Source organism: Equus przewalskii, chromosome 1 (assembly GCF_037783145.1).
Source record: "Equus przewalskii isolate Varuska chromosome 1, EquPr2, whole genome shotgun sequence".
NCBI classification, from domain to species: Eukaryota; Metazoa; Chordata; class Mammalia; order Perissodactyla; family Equidae; genus Equus; species Equus przewalskii.
Genome location: NC_091831.1, coordinates 170356321 through 170379260, shown reverse-complemented (window position 1 = coordinate 170379260; position 22940 = coordinate 170356321). Strand labels below are relative to the sequence as shown.

The 22940-nt window shown below is 41.6% G+C and overlaps 1 long non-coding RNA gene across 2 annotated transcripts in view; it reads left to right on the top strand.

Moving 5' to 3' along the window:
* The first annotated feature begins 1564 nt into the window (after nt 1–1564).
* The window catches only part of LOC139084711 (uncharacterized), a 56140-nt gene continuing 34764 nt past the window's right edge, over nt 1565–22940 (top strand). For both annotated transcript variants that reach the window (XR_011542353.1, XR_011542354.1), the window contains exon 1: nt 1565–1860. This is a non-coding gene — a long non-coding RNA (uncharacterized lncRNA). The remainder of the gene's footprint in view (nt 1861–22940) is intronic.

Here is a 22940-nt window from a genome sequence, read left to right as displayed (position 1 = left end):
CTTAGCTTCTGGGCTGCCCACCAAAGACATCATTCCCCCCAGTGGCACTCTCACACCCACCTGGGCAGAATGGGGCTGCCACAGCCAGTGTCGGGTGACGGATGGCTTACTGGGAGCTGAACTTCCCTTCTGCCCTGGGGCCTGGTTGTGAAAGAAAGCAAATGAAAAATGGTAGCAATAAAAAAGGCTGCCCCTCGTAGACAATGCCTCTTTGTTTCCAGGTAAATGATATGCCTTAGGCCTAAGACAATGGAGTCTGGAATCTGAGCAACCTGGTTCTCTTTCCAGCTTCTGGAACCCACTTGTGATATTGCTACTTCCTGTGCCTCCAGTGTACCCGTCCTTAAGATCTTTCCCTACAATACCTTGTCATGATTTGCCTGTCAGAGCATGGCTAGCTCCGATGGACAGATGCAGGGGCGGGGTGTGGCTGAGACACAGCAGCCGCAGGTAAATATTCCAGAGTGCTACCGGCAGGAGACAAAACTCTTGTTGGCCCACGCTGACGGGCTGGGTGAAGTCACATTAGTACTTAACCTCCTGGGGCTTCTTTTTGCAAAATGATGGCACATTAACCGACTCTGGGGAGTATCCCAAGACTAATAAAATCCTTTGGAGAAAGATCTAAGGAAATTCAGGTGGTGGTATTTATTGTGTCGACAGAGCAGTTCTGCTCATCAGATCCTCTGATTTTAGGGCCTGGGGGCTCAGCCTCAGGTAGATAGCTCTCCTTCCCGCCTCTGCTCCTTCCGTCCTCCCTCCCTATTCCCACCCTTCTCCAAAGACCAGGAAGACTCTCAGGAATGGTTGCCCCTTGGGCTGGCGGAGGAGTGGGAATTTTGGGAAGAAAGCCATTCAGGGAGCCTGGCCTGCTCCGGGAATGCAGGTGGTTTTCCTTCAAGGGTGAGTCCTCTGAGAGTCCAAAGAAGGGCTGCTCTCATCCTCCTCACCCAGGCTGACCTGGAAATACTGCAACCTGCAAGTCAGGCCCTGTTCCTCAGCTCTGCCCCTTCCATAAGGAACCATTCCTCCCGAGAGGGCAAAGCTATTATTCCAGGCTCAACTTCAGGTATCGTGTGGTGATAAAGGTGGTACGAAGGACAGCAAGGAAACTTGCAGTTTCCAACATCCAACCATAGGGCCTGACTGCAAGATAAAGCCATCCCTGTTAAACTGCAATTTTTGCAGGTAAAATTTTCCGTCAGCCACCAGAGGGTGCCCACAGAGCTCTCTGAAAATGACCAAAACCTGAAGAATTAAGAGGAGAAAGAAGATTTCCAGTGCATGTAAGACCAAGACAAAACACAGCTCGCCCACAACTGGCTTGAACAGTTGCACAGGTCGGCTCAGGAGCTGTGAGTTTGCAGGGCAAGAAGAGCCAGAGTGGAAGTGATAGAAATTACCTGAATTTTAGCTAAACAAGTTGCTTCTTGACTATAAATTGTCAATTGCAATAGCGCTTTGAGGATTGGTCCAGGGCGCATTTTCATTCGCTGGCAAAACTCCCTTCCTTACCCTTTCCCCATCCGTGGGTATCAAGGAAATGCAAATACATGTAAATAATAGCCTAAGCCACAGGCTTCTTGGAGGCCAAGGCTGCTGCTACTGCTGCTGTTTAAAAAAGTCCTACAATGAGAGGGAAAGGACAGAAATTTTCTGTCACTGCTCCTGCACTAGGGTGAAGCCTCAGAGAGAAGAAATGGAAAAACCATGGCTCTCTGAAGAGATGGCCTGTGTGGAGCATGCCTGGAATGAGAGGAGCAGAGGGCCAGCTCCCACCCTTTCCCCAGCAGGGTCTGGCAAGCCGGCTGTGTCTAGCATTCCTGTTTCTCCACGGCCAGACACAGTGACTGACACACAGTAAGTATCTGTAAATGTTTGTTGAATGAGTGAGCGAATGAATGAATGGGAAGTGAGTTGGAGTGGGTGGGACACTGTCTGGGCTGGCTGGGAGCTTTCACTAGGGTGAGGGGAGAGTTGGGAAAGGGGTGGAAGGGTAATTTTCCAGGGAGGAGAGGTCCTGTGTTCCATCTGGGTTACCTCTGCCTCAGGCCTTTTCTGTAGATGTCCAAGACTCTAAAACAAAATGTTTTCACTCTGTCCTAATGCTGGTCCAATTGCCCAGTGGCCCCATTCATTCATATGGTCCACTCATTCACAGTTATTGATTATCTGATGGGGACCCTGGCAATTATCCTTTGTCCCCATGCAGGGGATCTCAGTCTCAGCCATTCCCTGGTGACCCGAGGATGTAAATAGTGGAGGAAGTGAGCACATTACTAATACTGGGCAAGGACTTTGGTTCTCTGGAAATCCAGCCAGCATAGCACTAGGCATTGGTTGCTGGGCAATTGGGCCATTTATCTCTCTGGACAAGTGCATATGTGTGTATATGCTGTGTGTGTATGTGTGTGTGACTATGCAAGCATGAGTGTGGGTTGCAATAATGCCTTGCCCTTGCATGGGGGTCCACCATTTACACAGCCCTTTGACAGCACTCAGGGCCTTTTGCTGGTACGTACAAGGAAGAGAAGAGGTGATTGACATTTAAACTTAGAAACAGTTATAGTTCGGGGACAGAAATGATTTTACTTAGGTTTCTGCACTTCCAATTCGTCATGGAAGGAACTGTGATGTCCACGCCTTGCAGGGTATAAAGTGACCCCTACACCTGCTTCCTTTCTAATATTTCTCCCTTGAGGTGGCTTTAATGATCATTTGGGGGGCCTTCAGATGAGGGCTGCTTGTCTTGGAAGAAACAGAATGGTTTTAGGAATTTTCTGTCTCTCTCTTCCTGCTCAGGGCTAAGTCTGTCCATCTGATTAGTACAATAATGGCCATCTTTTCCCCACCAGACTGAGAAGTATGGTTTCTAGGGCCATGACCCTTTTGGTCTGCAAATCTCATGGAGGTGAGGCACTGATGATTCCTGGGTCCTCTCTGAGCATTGGCCCAGCAAGGTCCCCCACACTCTGGGAGCTCTGTGATGACGTAGGTTAGTCCTTTTTAATTCTTTCTCCAGCAGGCCCTGGCACAGCACTGTGTACTCAGGGAAGGTTAGGCCAAAGTGAGAAGCTATTAGGAAATAGTCTCAACAAACTAGCTATAGCTAAAGCAAGGGAAGTTTCTAGAAAGCTAATCAAGCTCCTGAAAGAACCTTCCAGCAGGTTGTTTTTGTCAAAATAAGATCTTCTCTGGGGAAGAAAGAATCTGCTTTTTTAAAAAAGGAGGAAAAGGAAATCCATAACTGGAGGCAAAGGATGGCCCAAACAGCCTCTTTGCCTGGGCTCTCTGTTTCAGAGGATCATATGCAGGCAAAAGGTTAGGGGGTTTGGACACCAATAGAGAGGGATCAGGGAACTGTTTACCTGATAAAGGATCATGGCCCATGGTGAGGTTGTGTGGATTTGTGAGTGCTATTTTTTTTTTTTTAAAGATTTTATTTTTTCCTTTTTCTCCCCAAAGCCCCCCCGGTACATAGTTGTGTATTCTTCGTTGTGGGTTCTTCTAGTTGTGGCATGTGGGACGCTGCCTCAGCGTGGTCTGATGAGCAGTGCCATGTCCGCGCCCAGGATTCGAACCAACGAAACACTGGGCCGCCTGCAGCGGAGTGTGCGAACTTAACCACTCGGCCACGGGGCCAGCCCCTGTGAGTGCTATTTTTATCAAATATGTAGAAGTAAGCTCTTTGCTATCTTCAAGAATGAGCTAAGGGAAGTGAGTCAGTTTTAAAATCACCCCTTTGTCAAGAAAGAACAGAGCAGGTGGTCTAAACATTTTTCTTTTCCTTAGTCTACTGAATAGATACAATTCTATAAAGCTCAACTAATTCCTTTTTATTTAACAAACTTATCTTGAATATCTACCGTGTGTCAGGCACTGAGACCTATATACCTTGGAGAAGTCTACCATGAACAAGACAACACAACCTGAATTTCTTGCCCTCGAGGGGTTCACAATCTATCCAAGGAGCAGAAAAATGACCAGATTGCATCAGAGGGGTGAAGCTTTGCCCACACTCCTGTGGCCCCTGCAGGGAGAGTTCTGGCCATAGCCAGTGGACAGGGCAGTGCTCCATACCACAGACTCCACCTCTCATGTGCTATAACTGCGCCAAAGATGGGCGTCCACTGGCTGGCCTGGGGTCCAGCTCTTGGGTAACTCTAAGCTGAGCCAACCCAGTTTCTCACCTGAAAATTTGTAATTGGGGTGCTGAAAGACAGTCAGTTAGATGTGGGGAGTGAGCTTAAAGTTTACAGAGACTTGGGGCTGAAGTCACCTTGATGAGCTGTGCACATCCAGAGAGTGTATGAAGCAAAGGAAGCCAGACAGGAGATGAGGACGAGAGAGGGGCAGGGTGACTCACAGAGAGAGCAGTAGGAGGGAGTTTAGATGACTCTTAGAGATGAAGAGTCACTTCCCTTCCCAGCCCTGGTTTCCAGCTCCAAAAGCAGGAGGCTTAGTTCCTTGTCTTTGTGTCCTGTGAGACTGTAGTTCTTTAAAATAAATTTCTCATTTCCTGAGCTAACTGGAGTGAGTTTCTTTTTCTTACAATCGGAAGTTCCCTGATTTTAATTCAAAATGTTATAGAACAATGTATTCATTTCCTAGGGCTGCTGTGACAAATTACTACAAAGTAGGTGACTTAAAACAACAGAAATGTATTTTTTCACAGTTCTGGAGGCCGGAAGTCCGAAATCAAGGTGTCAGGAAGGTTGGTTCCTTCGGGAGGCTCTGAGGTCTCCTGGCTTTGCGTGGTCGTCAGTAGTTCTTGGCATTCCTTGGTTTGTAGATGCCTTGCTCCAATCTCTGCTTCCGTCTTCACGTGGTACTCTCCCGTGTAGTCTCTATAATTCTGTTTCTGTCTCTCATAGGAATACTCAACGCTGGATCTAGACCCCACCCTGATCCAGGATGATCTCATCTTGAGATCTTTGCCTTAATTACACCTGCAAAGGCTCTTATTCCAAACAAGATCACATTCTGAGGTTCTGGGTGGCTATAACTTTATTGGGGACACTATTCAACACACTATGAACAAGGTACAAATGTGTTTCTTGCTGGACTACTCAACTGGTGGATCACAGATGTGTTTAGATAAGCCACAAAGCAGGCGTACTAAGAGAGAGAGAGATTTTTTGTTTTTTTAAAGAATTTCATATTTCAAAAAAAGAAAAATGAAGTCCTCATGGAAAAAAATTATGATTTAGGATGTTTTTAATTTTAATTTCATGTTGAAGTGGAAGAAAGAAATACTTTCAGTGCCATGGGTCTCTAAACATATTAATCAGTGTAATTAGTGAATTTTAAATAGTTCAGTGTGGTTGGAAGGTAGAATGTGGGAGAATCTTTTCACTGTTATTGGTGGTTTTATTCTATTTTGTGTCTTACAATTATTGAAGCCACTGGTGACTTTAGCAGGAGCAACCACCATATTGTTCACATCACTGGGTTGAGATTGAGGATTGAATGGAGGTGAGAAGATTGTTAGTGTGGATATCTTTTTCAAAAAGCTTTATTGTGAAGTGATGGAAGGATTTAGGGGTCTCTGAGAGGTGGTCTTTGACTTCAAAAAGTTGGTTAATAATCTGTTGTTTGTGTCTGAATTCTATGATTAGCTTTAGCCACTGTTAGAACTTCTTAGGGATGGTTTCCACTGGTGATGTCTCTTAAACAGTATAAACTGAGGTTGCAACCAAAGCCTCCCCAGGGGGCCTCACCATCATGTTCACCCAGTAGCTTGACATCCTGAACACGAATAGTAAGCGGAGTATGCCGTGCCAGTGCCCTCTTGTTCCTTCATACAAGCTATCTCCCCTTCCTGGATGTCTTTCTTCCTTGATTACCTACTGATTTTTCAAAGCCCAGCTGAATATTCCCTGTTTGGTCTACCATGAAGTTCCCCATGAAGTTGCTCATTCTTTGGAACTCCCATAGCAACCTTTAATCATGTACATAGCACCTATCACTATGCTGTGGAATTCCTTATTTTTCTGCCTCTCTCACTAAATCATTCAGATCAGGATCCCTGTCTTTCTTTCTTCCAGTCCTCAGTTCCTCACATAGTATTGGGCATATAGAATGAGCTCACTAAGTGTTTATTGGATAAATGAGTTTGCAGTTAATACATTACCAAACACTAAGTGTATGTGAGGGGGACACTGCTGGTTGTCTAGTAAAGGAAACCAGTCAGAAGAGAGAAAGAGAGAGGAATGGGGCAGACTCATTAGCAGTATCCATTACTCACTTCTGTCACTACTAGGATCCAGGTTTTGTGCAGGTATCCACCCTCTTCCAAGCAGCCATGCGCCTTAGGGGAAACTCACCCTTCCCCAGCCCAGAGGTAGGTCTGATTGGTCTAAAGGCAATCACATTCCTGTTGTCAGTGATTGACTTGGAATGAGCATGTTACCCAATTCTGGCCAATGATACATGGGAGTCTTCTGAGAAATATTTCCTTGCTCCTAAGAAAGAAAACAAGAAGAGATGCTGTCTCTTCTTCCTCAGGGTGTTGTCATGTCTGGAAAGGATAACTGGAAATACTGAAGCCATCTTGCCATCAGCCTGAGAAAGGAGTTGATGCTGTGGATGGCAGAACAGAAAAAGGGTAAAAGACTGGATCTGTAAGGATATGGCCGGGCTATGGAATCTGCCTACCCAACCCCTGCCCCTTAAGAATTACAGTTAGCCAAATTCATGCATTTCCTTATTGTGAAAGGCATTACTGTTTCTACGACCTGAAGCCCAAAGCATCCTACCTGAGACAACTTGCCAGATAGTAAACATTCATTAACTATAACTTTATGTTAAAGTGATAGCCTTAGAAAGAAAAGATCATGTTCCTTGTGAACCCATTATGCACTAGGATTTGGAAAAGTGAAATATGGTATTCCTATGGTATTTCCTTATAAGCCCGAGGTTACTTCATTTATTTGACTATTCCACTCAGAAGATACAGGCTAAATTTCTTTTCCTAGAAGATTAAGAAAAATCTGGTCATGGGCTATCTGAGGGGAAGTAAACAAAACATAAGACACAGACAGGAAACCTTGTTTCTATTGAATCAGTGACCAAAAGGAAAAGTCGCTGTGGGGAGATACATAAATAAAGTTTTAGAAATTGAGGTATAACTAATTTTAATTAAGTTTTTAAAAAATAAAACAGGGTGCCACTGGCACGTGAATAGAGAAATGAAACAGAATAGAAAATCAAGAAGTAGACCCAAATGCATAAAGGGATTTAGTGTATGATAAAGAAAGTTCTCATTTCGAATCACTGGGGAAAATTAGATTTGTTTATCAATGATGTTTGGACAACAGGGTAGCCAGCTTTAACAATAAATAAATAATTAAAGTTGAAACCATACCTCACACCACTAAATAAATTCCAGATGGGTTACACATTTTAAATATAAAAAGGTGAAACCATAAAAATATGAAAAAAAATCGTGAAAGATTTTCCTATAGTAACTTATGACTGAAGAAACCTTTTAAAATATGAGCAAATTACAGCAGTAATCAAATATAAGATTGAAAAATTCGTCTGTGTTTTAAAAAATGTCTGTGTGCAAAAACAACCACAGCTGAGTCAAAAGTCAATAGACAAATTGGGAAACATACTTGCAACTCATTGCTACACAATCAATAAGAGAAAGACCAATAATGCAACAGAAAAATGGGCAAAGGATATTGTGTCAGGTGATGTACATTGGCAATTTGGCAATATCTATCAAAATTACAAATATACATAATGTTTGATTCAGCAATTCTATTAATAGGAATTATTTATAGTAAGTCTAACCGCAGAAATTCTATTAAATTACAGCCGTACTCCTACATGTGGAAATTACTTATTGAACAAGGTTAATCATTGCAGCATTGTTTGTAGTATCAAAAAATTGGAAATAATGCACATGATCATCAATAGGAGAGTGGTTAGACAAATGATGACATGTTAATATAATGGATTACTATTCATCATTAAAAACAATTCAGGAGCTCTTTGTGTACTAATGTGGAATGATCTCTAAAATATATGGTGAGAAAAGAAAGATACAGAACAGAACAGTGAGTTGCCGTTTGTGTAAACAAAAGATGGTGGGGTGTACTTTATACAAATTTGTTTATATATTTCTGCAAGGGAAAGTAGGAAGTCCTTGACACTGATGCCTCTGGAGGGGCAACTGGGTGGCTGGAGCATGTGGGTGGGTGGAGGGAGACTTCACTGTATACAGTTGTGTGCCTTTTGAATTATGGACTATGTGAATGTATTACCTATTCCAATTGCAAAATAAATAAATTGCACTTCAAAAGATATTTTAAAAGAGAGAAAGAGAAAACCCTCAATGCTTTAAAAATGAAAACGAAAAATGAGGAACTGTAAATTGGATTCCATAAATGCAGCACACTCATATCCAGCATGAGTAGGGCCTAGAATCTCCACCAACATCTTCAGCCCTCCACCAACCTCAGGTAGACTGGGCCTTGATTTGCCACCCCTTAACCCCCTCCCACCACTCCTATCCCTCCTGCCTTAAGGTCAGGCTGTCTGCCAGGGATTCACCTCTCTGCTTCTGTCTTCTTCACACCCAGGGCAGAGCACTAAGCAGAGGGCATCCTACATTTCTCTCGTGAGCACCATGAAAGGGAGCAATTGTTTGTCTGAAAGGTAGAAGAGTAGTTGACACACTTAATTTTGGAAAATTAGACTAAGGCAGGAGAAAATGAAGCAGGTGAAGGTACAAGATTTTCTCCTGTCAAGTTTTGTCATAGGGCAGGGGAGAGGAAATGGCAACAAATCATAGAAAGGAGGAAATCCACCTACTTGCCATACTTCGGCTGAATTTTTCTCTATCATTGATGCCTTATTAACATCAGAGGGGATTTGACGACTTCTCAGGCTCAGTCCTGACTATTGAAATGAAAGGGATAGAAAATGAAAAGTATGAAAAATGAAAATCAATTGTATTCTTTAATTTTAGTCATCCCATTCCTGGAGCATATTGAATACTACTTTGGGTCCTTTCATTGTTCAGGTTATTAATAACAAAGAGCCAAAGTATTTCACATTCCTAAAGAGTCTTTCATCTCAAAGGAGCCAATGTAATTCACTAATTCAGTTACCTGAACTACATTTGGTAATTATTTGAGGATCACTGCACCCAGGGGTGAATTTCGACGAGTTGTGTGACACAGCCAACAGTCACTTCATTCTCCAGTCAGTGCGAAAGGAAAATGAATAGCTAATGGGGATGTCCTCCTGAAGGATTTGCCCAGTGAAAACTGCAGGGAGACGGATGCTGAAAGAATGTAATTAACTGCCCAAAATTAATACCTCCAACCTTACTCAAGGTTTCCTGACCTCTTCACTAGAGTCAGGGTGGAGAGGCATCTTATCACGGGACGGGGCTCTCTAGCAGCCGAGAGACCTGTGAACAGCAGTCACTCCATTGCTGTATGTTTTTGAGTGATTATAAATGATATTGTATTTTTCATTTGTCTCCATGTATTCACTGTTAGAATATAGAAATGCAATTAATTTTTCTATTGTTACAATTGATTTTTGTATGTTGATCTTGTATCAGCGACCTTGCTGAACTCACTTACTAGTTTCAAGGAATGTTTTTTAAGATTCCTTGGGATTTCCATGTGGAAAATCTAAGTCTGCAAAGAAGGACAGTTTTAGTTCTTCCTTTCTTGTCTGTATGCCTTTTATTTCCTTTTCTTGCCTTATTGAGCTGGCTAGATCATGGTTGAATAGCAGTGATGAGAGAAGACGTCCTTGCAGACATGCTTACCGTGTCCCTGATCTTAGGGGAAGAGCATTCAGTCTTTTAGGATTAAATAAAGGTAGCCATAGGTTTTTTTGTAGATGTTCTTGTCAAGTTTTCTGCTATTCTTAGTTTTCTGAGAGGTTTTTTTTTTTTTTTTTAATCATGAATGGGTGTGGAATATTATCAAATGCTTTTTCTGCTACGTGTGATTTTCTGCAATCATGTGATGTTCCCTCTTTAGTTTATTAATATGGTAGATTACATTGATTGATTTTTTGAACATTGAACCAGTCTTGTATCCTGTGAGCAGTAGTCATTCCAATAGTATCACATTTTGAAGAGCATTTATAAGGAACAGTGTCTCCGTTATTTGACCCTATTTTGCAGGGGAGAGGATGCGGGGGTAAGAAGCTGGAGCTCTTCCAGCTAAGGGGCGTGGCTCAATCCACCTTACTTAATCCAAGAAGACTTCTTTCTCCCTTCCATCTGCTTTCTACTATTACCCAGAGGGCAGGAAACTGCTGCCAGCCTGATAGCTGCCCAAAACCCATGAGGCAGGTCATCAGACAGTGTAACATGGAGTCTGGCCACTGCAAAAGCTCATGTTTGAGGGCGCATGCTCATCAGTCACCACTGCCCCAGAAAGAATGCCCTCCACTTCCCTTTTGCATGGCCAGATAGCACTTGAGCACATTTTATTGGCAGAAGATAAATCTCATCTAAAACCCCAGCAGAAAGGGAGTTGGGAAAATATGGTTTTAAGACTTTCAGCCCCTATGATCCAAAGGGGAGCATAGAAAGAGGCAGAAATAGATGCTGAGGGCTGAGAAACAATATCTAGTACTCCCATCAACCTCCCTGAATCTGATAGGAATCAGAGACCTTCCATCTTCTCTTCATAATTACTCTCTAGACACCTTCCCCTTATTTTTAGTGTCACTTTTCCTCTTTTATTTCTCCCATTATATAAAAACTCACTCAGAAGGATGTATTTGCAGAAGCCACATTGGGTGGGAGAGCAGAGTTGAAAAGGAAAGAGGTAACATGCAATGCAAACAGAATATAGTCTACTTTCATGATCTATTTGAATGAGCTGTTTGTGTAGAGATGTTTGAGAACATAAAAAACAAAAAAGGCAGACAGTCTGACTATCCCCAGAAGAGTCTGGAATTTGGCAGCTAGGAGTGGTCAGAACGGGCACATATGTAGGTTGGAGATAGCCTGCAGAGTGAGCAGGGGTTAAAGGCAAGGGCTCACAAGGGATTTGGGGCTCAGCAATGGGACGTGACCCCAACAAAGTGAGAGGAACAGACAGACAGTGGTCACGCTCATAGAAACAGAGCCAAGGACTTGAGCTGAACAAGCTGCAGCGTGATTGGCAAGCCAAAGTTGAGATCAAGTTGGTTAGGAAAGAGAATTTGGAGTCAGGGTCTGGGATTGCTCCAGGGCACCAGCCTCAGCCCTCAGCTGTTTCTTATCTGAGGTGGCCTTGCATGCAGGGGAGGCTTGTATAATGAAAGGGCCCTGGTTGTATCATTTTCTTGGGATTTGAGGCTATACCTGTGGATGCAAAGGCATTGGGGTTCAGCCAGACAATGGCTAATTTCCAAGGTCCCAAGATCTTTGTGGTTTAGCTCATCCCTCAGAGCCCAGGTGAGATGTTCTGCTAAGAGATAGATGATTAGAAGTCAAGGTTTTGTAAAAGTCCCAGGACGTTTTTTTTTCTTTCTTTTTTTTAATCTCAGATGGGGACTTTCTCTCATGTGAAAGGCTGCTGAACCCTTGGGTAAGTCAGTCCAGGGAGTCTGACGGGTCAGAGAGGTCAGGGCCATGGGAACCACGGATGGATGAGACACCTTCCTAATGGACAGGGTTCCTCAGATTCCTCCCTTCTCTATGTAACACCTCAGACTCATTAGTTATTCTTCAGGGGGTTAGACCACGGTGTGAAGGCAGAGGGGCTGAGTGGTTTTATTCCTGTGTGGATCGGGGTGGCCTACACTGCTTGGAGGCCCCAGACTGCTCCCTTAGGCCGGTCTACAAGTGTAGGATATTGGTCCCAAGAAGGCTCCAACCAGCATCATCAGATCCATTGGCAATGTTGGAAAAATTTCATCTCAGGAGCAGTGGTATGCCCCGGTGTCCTTCTCACATATGAAGGACTAAGCGTTTATCTAGGCCAGAGATTTTCAAATTATTTTAGCCATTAAATTCTTTTTTTTCCATCCAAATGAAATCCTACTTGGAAACTCAATATAAAAATTAAATAGAAGAGAAACTGTTCTGTTGATCGATTGTGGAGTTCAGATACCCATGTGTTCACCCCCCTCACTCCTTTGAACTTCCTCCAAAAAATTTCTAAGGCTTCAGTCAACGGAATTTTAAAACACTGTATTCTGTGTTCTTTCATGGTGGCTAGTACTCTTACTCAATTTTAAGGAGGAAGAAACAGGCACGAAGGGGCTAAAGAACTTACTTTGCCAAGCCTGTACCATGAGTTCGCATCAGTCAGGAACAGAACTTGGCTGATCTGAAAATTGGTTTAAGTATGACAGGGCTTTATTTTCCTCTATCTAATAAGACATCCAGAAGTGGGCAGTGCAGGCCTGCTGTGGTGGGCCCAGGAGGTTTTGGGGACCCAAGCTCTTTGCTGCTCGCCATTCCACGATCCCCAGGACAGATCCTCATCCCATGTTTAAAGTATGGTTTCTGGAGCTTCAGTCATCTGATCAGCATCTGGAAGATGTAGAAAGAGGGAGGACAGAACGGGCCTGCCAGCTGAGTCAGTCCCTTTAAAGGGGCTTCTAGAAAGCCTCAATGACTTTTACTTGCATCTCACGTAAATCATAAAAAAAATTTAAGCTGGGAATCCTTCACTCCCGGCAATAGAGGAGCTCTGCCAGGAAGGAAGGGCGGAACTGCTATCGGTGGGTAACTAGTAGTCTGCCCCACGACTGATACCCAGACCCTCGAAGTGAGCACATGTCCTAGATTTGTCCCAGTTGCAAATAAGCTGCCTGTTCTCCTGAGAAACCCACACAGTTAACATTTCAGCACCTGAATGTATGTTTTTCCTACTCAAAGAGGCTCAAATATCCTCTGTCGGATTCAAGCGTCCTGAATTTTATTTTAAAAAATGAAGTGTTCATAAAATAGCCTAATTTGTTATTTGCTTAAATTGCTTGACACATGTAACATTTAAAAAAATATATTGTACATGTTTTGGATTTTCTTCATGTGGCAGGTGGGAAGGTGTGGGTTAGCAATACACGGGGGTTGTGACCAAAAGTGGAGTCAGATTGTCTTTTGGGTCATGCTACCCCCCACCCTTTGACCCTTCACCCCACAAGGGTCTTTCCTAGTTTCTCACTGAGGCATTATGATTCCTCACATGCTGCCCTGTCCACCTTACAGTGGTGACAGGGGCATTAATGGTGCACGGTGAGTCATCACTGCCTGTGGTGTGGTGTGGAGGACAAATACTGGTCATGACTAAAAAGATTTGGACTCAGCTCTGCCTCTTACCAGCTGTGACCCTTAGACAAGCCACTTCATCTCCTCAGGCCCCAGTTCCCTCTTCAGCAAAAAGAGGGGGTTAGACTAGGTGAGCTCTGTGGACACTTCCAGGCCAAACATTCTGACATTGTGTCTCCTGCTCCTGTCCCCCTTCCTTTGTCCTCCCTTGGACCGGAATGTGACATTCAAAAGCTGCCAGTCAATGGGCAAGGACTCTTAAAAGTCATCTGTCCCTTTTCTTCCACTAGGAAGAATAGTAATAAAAACCAGCCTGTTTTCTGTAAGTTTCATCAAAGAAAATTTGTTTTCCAGACTCCATAATGTTTTCCTAACATAGGTCTTTAACTAAAATGCCCCAGTTGTAATTTAGTGCCCATTTACTCTTGCTCTGTTGATTGTACGATTCTTGTCTGGTTGTTCATAGAAAAACTTTAGACAAAATCAAAATTGCAATAGGATGAAGACTATTTTCCAAAGGAAGATATGAGATCCAGATTGCTCGTTGTCATTCATGAGTTCACTTATTAGCTTACTCAGTCAATCAAAAAACCTGGGTACCTGCTATGTGCAAGTCACTGCACAGAAAATATGGGCTCCCATATTGACCTGATCTAAATCGCAGAGAAAGTGCCACTATGTGCCAGGCCCTGTCCCATGTGCATCACATTCTTATTTAATCTCAACAACCAAGTGATGTAGGCATTTATCGTGGCATTGTATTGCTTTTGTCTGTCCGCTCTTTTGACTGGAGAGGCTGCATACTACCCCTTCCCTAATCACTGATTTACCTAATTTGGGGGGCACCTGTTATGTGCTAGGCACCAGAGATATGACAGAACAAGACAGAAAGGGTTTATTTGACAGGCCTGTCAATCCGTTAGTCATAGCGTCCTGCCTACTCCCAAGCACATGACCCAAGCCTGGCCCATCATGAAACTTAATGTCTTTTTTGACAGTGATTGGGCTGAGGGTTGGGAGCATGACCTAAGTAGGGCCAGTTAGAGTCTTTATATGCCACGTAATCCAATTCTGATTGCTGGGAAAGAGAAGGCTTCTCTTTCTTCATTTGAGCCCCAGATTCAGATGTATGTGGTACCTCCCTCACTATTATACTTTCCTGTTTCATAAACCAATAACATCTCTTTTTCATTCAGCTATGAAGCACAGCAGGAACTAAAACCCAGATGACTTCAAAGTCTACGTTCTCGATTCCTCTGGTACCAGTCCTATAAAATCGGACAGGGCTGAAGAGAAGAGACTGCTACTCAAGGGGTGGTCCACAGGCAGTTGCCCGTCAGCAAACTGTTTGCTCCTGGTCCCCCAGGAGGTAAGAAGTACTGACCCAGAATGTAAACCCACTTTGACACTAAGCACACTCTTTAGGCTGGCTGACATTTTTTTAAATAGTGAGACTTTCTCAAAAGTAACCAGTGTGTTGATTTACATTCTGGTGCGTGCTCCTTACCCGCTCCTGGACTGGCATCAAATTGTTTTGGGGACTGGCACTTAGAGGAGCACTGGTTTACGGCCCCTTGGGTTTGTTCCCCAGCTGACAACCATCCTCCAGTCTCTGGGGACCACCACAGAAGCCACGTCCATACCACGTGCCCCGACCCCCTCTTCTGTTAGTCATAACTGATGTGTTTAGGTCATTTGTTTGAGCCAAACTGGACCAACCAGATTTTCTTGTCTAAGAATATGGAATCTTAAAAAAAGAAACAAAGGAACCAGGAGATATTAGTTGTTGAGCTGCAAAAATAGCAGAATAAGCCCAGAAACTCTTGTTTTTATGTCTCTGGAACTGCTGTGGTTCTTGCACTTCTGAGGCATGGCTGTCCAAGTCTTCCTTATATTTTGTAAGAGTACTAACATCCTTTCAAGTAAGTTGCCCCTTGTCTTAAGCTAGCCAGAGTTGGTTTCAAGAGAACCTTAATTAATACTATTGACAAATATAGGGAAGACCATATGTTCATGACTCAGGGTTCTGTTTATAATTTCAGTTCTTTGCTAGGCTATGTGAGAGTGTTCCCCACAATCCTAGATCTCAGTGATAGCAGAAAAGGTTGCTACCTGAGCTGGGGGCTGCACTGTGAGATGGAAACCAAGATGTACATGATCAATTACCCCTGGTGACTAAAGACTCTGATAAAGACTGAACATCTTAATTAAAACAAATGAAAAATCAAACTTGGTCTGTTTAGCTATAGATAAATAGAACCCAAATGAATGAATAAATTCTTTGCTATTGTTAGGAACCTTACTACTTTGGGGCTACAGCACTGACATTTACCCATCTAGCTGGCTTGAAAAGAAGAATGACCATTTGCTGTGGGAAAACAAACATGTCAAACAGCTAAATTTAGACAACAGGTTCTTGAATTCAAACCTGTTTTTTAAAAAAAATGACAGAGACACAACATGAATCCTCTCATGACTTGGCCATATCTTTTTATATGCAATATTTGCTTTTTTAAAAAAAAAATATTTGGATGTCCCCTGAGATCATCTCACTATTTAAGGTTGCAAGTGCCCAGAGAGGCAGTCCCTTCCAACTGGGCGAAGGAAGCAGTGTCGGTGGAGGTGCGAAGACGTGTGTAGCAGCTGGGAGGGGCTGTGTGGAGGGTAGCAGAAGGAGAAAGGAAGCAAGCACAATGCACCTGCTGCTCTTACGTCAGGGGAGGAGAAAGCGCTGGAAGGTGTTGGGAGAGGCTTCACAAGCTTGACGCTTTCATCATTTATTTCTGAATCCAGACAACTGTCTCCTACCTGCTTACCTAGGACCTCTGGGATCTTGGTTTTGAATGGGTTAATCTATTTTTAAAGGGTATGCTGATTCTATTAAGATAATTCTTGCATTCTTTTGCTCTTTCTATTTTAAAATTAAAGTGCTGACAGTAATGGATCTCTACCAGTTTAGCCAAGAAGATCACCTATAAGTATTCTCCAAATACAAAAAAATTTGAACCTGAGATTCAAATATCTATGCTTATAATTCTCCACATACAAAACCTCTTCATCGACAGTCTCTGTTTAAAATCTAATGATTTAGGTGCAGAGTCCTTTTTTCTTAATTGTATTGCTGGCCATGTATTAGGCATAATCTATAAGACTCTCAACATGATATTATATATTCAGTATTTTTTATTGTACTAAATTTCAGAGCTAATTTAAGTTTAAACTCTTTATTTTAGAAAATCAGTAACAGCAACTAATTAGCACATCTCATTCTGGGTGTATTTGCCAACCAATTTCAGAGACTCATTTGCCTGTTAAGAGATTTTATTGAACACCAGCACCACAGACTCTCCTTTTTTTCTAGTAAACAGCTCATGCTTATTATCTTATTACAGGAATGCCACTGGTTAAATCAGGCTCTGAATATAAATAGCCATATTACTGCCATCAGGCATCAATGTTTATTTAGTGGCCGTGAGTCATGCATACCTCTTTGATCGGGTTTGGAATGAGCCTTTGCAGTTTTTGTTCAAAAAGGTTATTTGCAAAGGCTACAGAGGTATCAGTTAGATTAAACACGAAATTAATCAGTGTGGAATTTTATCAGCCATTTCTGCCACCAAACACCAGGTGTCAAGAGCATGTGCAAATGAGGGCTGAACATAATGAAGCTGGGGGACAGCCTAGTAGGGAGGTTGGAAACGATTCCAAGAGGCCCACCATGCTCAGGAAGGCAAGATGGAGGGAGGGAAAGAGGGAGAAAGGGAAGGAGGGAGGGAGGGAGGAAATATTGGCAGTCTATAAATATAGATATTATATTATATTATAGATAGTCTATAATATAAATATTGAATCATCTAGAATGCCTTGACAGTTTTTCACAGCACGTCTCATAGCACAGTATGTGGAATGGGAGTCAGGTGATCCGAGTTAGCTCAAGCTCTGCCCTGCCCAGTGATCTTTGGAAAATTACTAAATGCATACAGCCATTACAAAGCATAGATATATAACATGCAATAAACTTGTACAAAAGCAGAGAAAGGTGCATTTTCCACCTCAACATTTCTTTAGACTGAAAATGTGAGAGAGATAGACCCAAGATAGCTGTCATATAGTTTTAGTTGATGAAACTGTGATGGTGGAGGAGATGTGGCCCTTTAACTGGAGGGCTCACTGAAACTGGGTTCATTCATTCAGTCAACATTTCCTGGATCCTCCAGCTTGTCAGGCTCTCAGCTTGTGCTGAGAGAGGTCTGTGAATAATTATAACATACCATGTTTAGTACTATGATGATTGCCACTATAAATTCCTGGTGACCTCATTCTCAACCTGTCCCTCATCACTGCTCAGCAATTCTGTGGCATTCTGCCAGGTGACTCTCCCTGCCGTTGTCCCCAGTGCCTATTTCTAATGTCTCTACTGTCTTCAGGCTTCCAGCTCCCCTGTCTCCAGTACATCTTACTCTCAGCGAGTGACCTAACCTTCTTTACACTGAAAATAACTTTACCTGCATTCACATCCATCCTCTCCTTCTCCCTCATTCTCATCGCAGCAGGACTGGCAGAGGGAAGAGTAGCAGTGTAGATGCAACAGTGGCATCACCCAATTCTAGGGAACCCGAGAGCTTGGATGGCCTTTCAGAGATGATTTGCATTGAGGCAAAGGGGACAGGTATTTGCAACCTCATGTCAAGCAGTCATTGGATGCACGGGGCAAGTGCATAAACTTGGACAAGGCAGCTTCCTTTGATAAAGGGTAATTCTTAAAGAGGGATATGGCCATGAGCCACCAACCGGCAACAGTCCTGGCAGCCAGGAGGACGAGTGCTTCATTCCTAGTGGGAGGTTCTGAAAGGCCCAGCCTAGCACACACTGTGTGCCCACTCTCCAGCCTTTGATAACCTGGCTTTCTCTCTCTTGAGCTCCAGACTCCAACCACATTCATCTGCCTATTGGAGATTTCCATCTGGGCATCTCATAAGAGCCAATTAAACATATTCCAAGTGTAACTCTCACCACCTTCTACCACTCCACTCACTCCTTCCTTAGGGTTCTTTGTCTTGGTAGATGGAAGATAGGCAGTAACTTGTGAGATAAAGCCCCTCTCCTTTCTCTCTTTTATGGATTACTTCAGGTGATGTTTGCTCTTTGTAGCCCTTCTAAGGAGTCTTGTGTGCTGAATAGACACACCTCCCAAGTGACCCACTGTCTCTCTGCTTCCTGTCATGAACAGGAGCCAAGGTGGCAATGCAACACAGGGCGTTATGGCACACCTGTCCTTGACCGCTTCACTTTTTCCTCTCTCTCACTTCCTTGGGATTCCATCTACCAAATAAATTGTAATGACCTTAACTCTGGCCTAGGCTTTGCTTTTTGAGGACCTGGGAGAAGACACCCCCTTTTCCTTAACGTCTGATTTCCAATAAGTTGCATCGACTCTCACTTCTAAATAATCTGCAGTCTTTCCTCAACATTTGGTTGTTTAGAAGACATTGACATGCCAAGATAAGAATTTTTCCTAGATTGTGGTGACCCGCACAGCAGTTTCTTTTTTCTCCTATGCTGTTCTTATACCTCTAATATTTCGTGGGGTTTTAGGAGGTTTTAATGAGTAGTATCTGTAAAACATTTAGAGCCGTGCCGGCTACTCACTAAACACAAAAACAAAATAAGTTTGTGCTATCCTCATCATCATTATGATCCTTTCATGGATTTTTTTTCCTCCTGTTCATTTTTTCATCTCCTGAGGTTTAAAATAGTTTCAAAATATTTAATTCAAAATTGAGTAAATTCCATTTTCTGTATCTGGCACTCCTAGGAAACAAAATACAGTAGAAATCTAAGTGGTCATTGACCTAAAAATTGGTACTGTCAAGGTGAATTATTTAGTATCTGTGCTATATGTTTTTGTGGATACAAAATACAATTTAAACCTTGAGAGTTTAAACTTAATATTCAATTTAGAAAAGTTAAAAAGTAAAAATCAATCTAGTTTTCTTTAAGCTCTCAAGTTCGAATTACAATTCTTATTTTATAAATAAATATAAAAAATCTGGTGAGTTATCTGATTACAGTTTGATTGACTAGCTGAACTGACCAAATTCCCTGAAACAATCTTTTCACATCTTAATTTATAAAATTCCCTGGAACATTTTAGACTGCATTTATAAATTGAATATATCTGATCTTGTAAAGCACTTCTATTGCCTAACTGACCTACCAATGCCTTCCCACTCTAATAAATCTAATTAAACTAATGAATGTGGTCCAAATCAAGTTAATCATATGCATGCCGATTTTGTTTAAAAATTTTGCATAATTCTCTTTATCATTCAACTGAAAATCTGTCTAAAATAAATTACTCAATTATACATTTTAAATTAGAATCAAAGGCCAAATATATCAAATTTCCTAAAATCTCTTTAACATTCCAAATTCTTAAAATAGACACGGATTACTCCTAAATATATGATCAAATTATTCATAGCATGGTTTGGTTTATTTCCTCATCTCTATATTTAATTCTGAACATTCCAGAGTTGACAGATAGCTTTTACCATCTCAAGCAAGTTGGGGCTGTTTTTGGCCAAGAGTTTTGGCTCGGCTATGGTTGTAAGGTCTGAAAGCCCAGGGCCCCGACTGTGCACTGAGGAGATGCTGAGCACCTTTTTCATAGTCACGGTGATAACAAAAGACTCCTTTGTTGTTTTCAAATGGGGTTATTTTCATAGCTGACCTCCTGGTTTCAAATTAGACCATTATCCAATTCTTTCTTCTGATTTGAGCCTCCAGCTCTGACTAGTTTACTTCTTGATTAGAGTTAACTAATCTGTTTACCACTCATTCATTTGGAATTTTTTTAAATTTACTTTCCATATTTGAATATTGGCCACACTCCTAAAGATATTTATACTATCAGGCACATTCTTGTCATTTGTGGGAAAGGAAAAGAAAAAAATACATATTGAACATAATTTAGGTGCAATACACATGTATATATATATATATATATATATAAAATTTTATTTCATCTTTTCCACAGTTGTATGATGTAGGCACAATTATGTCCATTTGACAGGTGAGGAAACTGAGGCTTAGAAAACTAAGTTGCTATTAAGTTACAACACAGGGACACAAGCCTAGTTCTGCCTCTGTAATCCAGTCTGTACTCTATGGGGAACTTCATGTAAGCCCCCTAAGATTTCTAACTAGAACACAAGCTTGGCCAGTGCACAGAAGACTCTTGGGATTGTCTTTTTAAAAAATTACTTTACCTGCTGTCTTTTGTAATAGAGCAAATTCATGAATAGTTTGGGGTCATGGCTATGAGTTGGCCATTCAACACTCTCGCTTCCCTTCTGTGAGGATCACACGTTAGTGGGCCAACTGGTGACCTCCTGGACAGAGGCCTGAGGGTTTCAGGTAGGAGACTAGAATTCTTAATGACGGGTTCTTGCCTGAGGTTGCCTTTGGGTTTCAGGGCTTTCCTGTGACCCAATCAGTAACTGTCAAGTTCCACACAAAAGCCAGAAAGAATACCTGGCAGTTTCGGATGTTGGGCAGGGGGATATCGGGGGGATTTTTCTTTCTTACTTTTTAAAAACTTTTTATTTTGAAATAATTTCAAACTTACAGAATAATTGTAGGAATAGTATAAAAAATCCTCCATACACCCTTTACAGACTCACCAATGGTTAACATTTTATCCTATTTGCTCTATCATTCTCTGAATTACTTGAGATTATTCATACCTCTGTACTTCAGTGTATATTTCCATGCATATTTCCTTAGAATAAGGATATTCAGTTACAAAACCACAGTTCAATTATCAAATCAGGGGATTTTGAAATCGACACAATGCTCTCATCTAATCTATACCCTTATTCAAATTTCATCTTGTGTCCTGTTTAGCAATTTTGCTTTTCTAGCCCAAAATCCAATATAGGATCGAAGATTACATTTACTTATATGGCTTTTTAGTTTGCATAATCTGGAATGATTCTTCAGCTTCCTCTGCCTTTTATGTCATTGACATTTTCTTGAAGCGTACAGGCCATATAGTTCCCAGAATAACCCTCAGTTTGAGTTTGTCTGATGTTCCCTCATGATTAGATTCAGGTTATGCCTTTTGGGCAGGAATCCTACGTAAGTGATACCGTGTCCTTCGCAGTGCACTCTGTGAGGAAACTCTTGAGGTCAGCGTGACCCACTATCGATGATGTTAACTTGGATCACTTGTTTAAGGTGGTGTCTGCCAGATTTCTCTACTGCAAAGTTACTACTTTTCCCTTGGTAATTAACGAATAATTAGTGGTGCGATGTTTTGAGATTATGTAAATAAACTGTTTCTCACACAGCTTTTATCTACTACTTTTGTTATTCTTAATGATTCTTACCTGAATCGATTATTACTATGATGGTTGCAAAATGTTGATTTTCTAATTCCATTTTTTCTGCATTTGTTAGTTGGCATTCTGTTGTAAGGGAGCACTTACTGGCATCATTAATTATCAGCATGGACTAATGGATTCTTATTTTTGTTCAATGAGTTATTAGTCATTACTACAATTATTGATTTTGATGCTTGAATTGTCTCAGATTTGACCAGCAGAAGCACCTTTAAGCTGGTCCTTATGTTCTTTTGACACGTCCTCATCTTTTCTGAGCACTTGTTTACTTTCTGACACAAGATAGTTTAGATTCATCTTGTGTTTTCTCTGCCTCAGCCCTGTGATCAGCCATTTCTCCAGGGACTCCCGGTTCCTTTCAGTGGGGAATGGTATTTAGAAACCAAGATTTGGATGTTGTTGAGTATCAAAGCTTCTAGGCTCTTTTACCAAGAGCTAAGAAACACATACATCTATTTCTATATTATATATATTGAAAACTATAAATTCCTACTATATCTGATTTCAATCTAACAACACAGGATTGTTCCTAGCATACCCCCTCCATATTTGTATTTCTTCTCCAAAATCAAGAAACCTGGTGCCCAAGGTCATCAAAATATTTATTCATTTGCTTAATTCTTCAACACAGAATTTCGGAGTTATATATCCATACTACTGAGAAAAAGGAATATACTAAAGTAGAGTTCAATATTTGTTTGTTATTCTTTTTGTCATTAGATCAAGGTTATAGAAACAAAGTATTATGTTCAAAAGTTATTTGGATTTATTTTTCTTCAGTGTATTTATATTGCTTATTTGAAATATAGTAAGGTTTTTATTTTGTTTCTGTTCATATTCCATTTTAGATTTCTCATCCACCTCCATTCTTGTTGGTTTAACTTCATGTTTTTGAGTAAATAAAACAGCGACACACTTCCAAAAGCCAAAATGATACCTAAAAAATGTATTCCAAGAACTCTCACTCTTCCCTTTATCTTTTATACCTTGTTTTTACCCCTGTCCTGTGGATAAACAAACTCATTCATTTCTTGATTACTCTTGCTGTGTTTTTTTTGCAAAATAAGTAGATACATGTAGATTTTCTTATTTCACCTTTATTTTCTTACACAAAAGGTAGCATACTGTCTATATTCTTTGCACTTCACTTTTTCACCTACCTCTATATTCTGTAACTCACTCCATCTCATTTCATGGAGGTCTTCCTCATTCTTCTTTACAGGGATGCAGACTCCATTGAATGGAGGTGCCACCGTTCATTCAACTACTCTCCTATGGATGAGAATTTG